Source organism: Rhinatrema bivittatum, chromosome 1, assembly GCF_901001135.1.
Source record: "Rhinatrema bivittatum chromosome 1, aRhiBiv1.1, whole genome shotgun sequence".
NCBI classification, from domain to species: Eukaryota; Metazoa; Chordata; class Amphibia; order Gymnophiona; family Rhinatrematidae; genus Rhinatrema; species Rhinatrema bivittatum.
This window is the reverse complement of record NC_042615.1, coordinates 822,816,016-822,818,137: the sequence shown is the minus strand read 5'-3', so window position 1 is coordinate 822,818,137 and position 2,122 is coordinate 822,816,016.

The following is a 2,122-nucleotide window of genomic DNA, read 5'->3' as shown; positions in this document are numbered from 1 at the left end:
CATACACACACTCTCCCAGATGCTCACTCATTCTCTTCCTCCAACCCCAAACCACCATGCACAGCTTGCTCCTCCTCCTCCATCTTCTTTTGGCTCACAGAGTAGTGGCAGTAGCAGCCTCCTCCTCCTTTCAGCCCTTACAACAGACAGAATCCCTCCTCCTTCTTCTGGCACTGCATGTTGATGAGTAGTCACCTTCTTACCTGGTAGTGTGGTCAGATACACCTCCTCCTTCCAGCCGCACAGCCTCCTTCCCAGTTGGCGGGCTGATAAGCCACCATCCTCTTTTTCCGTTGCATGGGTCAGACATTCCTCCTCCTTCTGGCCATGCAGCTGACTTCATCTTCTTCCCACCTGCGCAGCCCAGGTGATAACGTCCAGGGCCAAACAGCCACTTCTGCAGCCCGCCTGGAGTTTTCAGTTGTTGGCCCAAGACTTGGCAATTCCTTTAGAATTCCAGAGTCTCCAGGCCAAATCCAGATAGTACCCAGATATGACACAACATCCACTTCACTATGAATCCATACAAAGACATTATGGATATTCTCAGATTTGTTCCCTATTCCTTCCCAAATAATTCCTAACACTCTATTTGCTTTTTGACCACTGCCACACACTGAGCCAAAGATTTCAAGGTATTGTCCACCAGAACGCCAAGGTCCTTTTCCTGGGTGTGACTCCTAACACAGAACCCAGCGTTGGGTACCTGTAGCTGGGAATATTTTTCCCTATGTGCATTACTTTGCACTTGTCTGTATTAAATTGTATCTGCCATTCACTCTCTTAGAGGTCCATATTCAATAGCATTTAGCCGGCTAACTCAGAAGTCAGCCAGCTAATTGAATATTTGGGCACATATTCAGGCAAAGTCTAGCCACCTAATAAATTAGGAGGCTACAAATTAGCCGGCCAAGTTAGGGGTGACCGAGGGCATAGCTGGGAGGAGTTGAGTTAGCTGGCTAAGTCAGCCAGCTAACTCCAATATTCAGAGTTAACTGGATGACTTAGCAGGCTAAGTCTGGTCTGGCCAAAGAGCTGTCCTAAAGTTAGGTGGCTATAGAATGGTTTCAGTACTGAATATACCTCCAAAGGTAGCTGGATAAGTTTACTCAGCTAACTTTGCTAGCTGCACTGTGTCTGAATATGGACCTCACAATGTCCTAATGCAGTTTTTACAATCTGTTGCTTTTTTAATGACTGAAAACAATTTTGTATCATCTTCAAATTTGTCACCTCCCTCGGCATTCCTTTCTCTAGATCATTTATGAATATGCTTAATAGCATAGGTCCTAATACAGATCCTTGAGGCACTCCACTAAATTATCCATTTGCAAAATTGACCATATTGTCCTACCCTCTGTTTTCAGTCTTTTAACTAATCCACAATTGGACACTACCTCTGATCCCATGACTTCCCAATTTCCAGAGGGGTCTTTCATGAAGGACTTTTCAAATGTCTTATGAAAATCCAAATACACTATATCAACTGGCTCACCTTTGTCTCCACGTTCATTTACACTCTCAAAAAAATCTAGTAAGTTAGAGAGGCAAAGCTTCCTTTTGCAAAAACCATGTTGACTCTCCTCCATCAAGACATGCCTATTTATGTGGTTAGAAATTTTGTTTTAAGTATAACATTGACTATTTTACCCAACACCAACATCAGGCTCACTGGTTTATAGTTTCAAGTATCACTCTGGAGCACTTTTTAAAAATTGGCATCACAATGGCTACCCTTCAGTTTTCTGATGCCATGGCTGTTTTAAATGATTGGTTGCAAAATACCAGAAACAGGTTTTCTATTTCATTTTTTAGTTTCTTCAGAACTCTAGGGAGAATACCATCTGATCATGGTGATTTGTTTTTCTTTAGTCTGTCATTATGGAGTTTTTATATCCTCCAGTTTCACAGTGATTCCATCTAGTCATTCAGAGTCATCACCAACAAAAAATGTTTATGGTGAGTGAGTATATGACCCTGATATCCTTCTTAATAAACTCAAAGGCAAAGAATTCATTTAGATTTTCTGTTATTTACTTGTCCTCCCTGACTACCCCTTTTACTCCTCCATCATCTAGCAGCTCAACTGATTCTTTCACAGGCTTTTTGCTATCTTTATCTT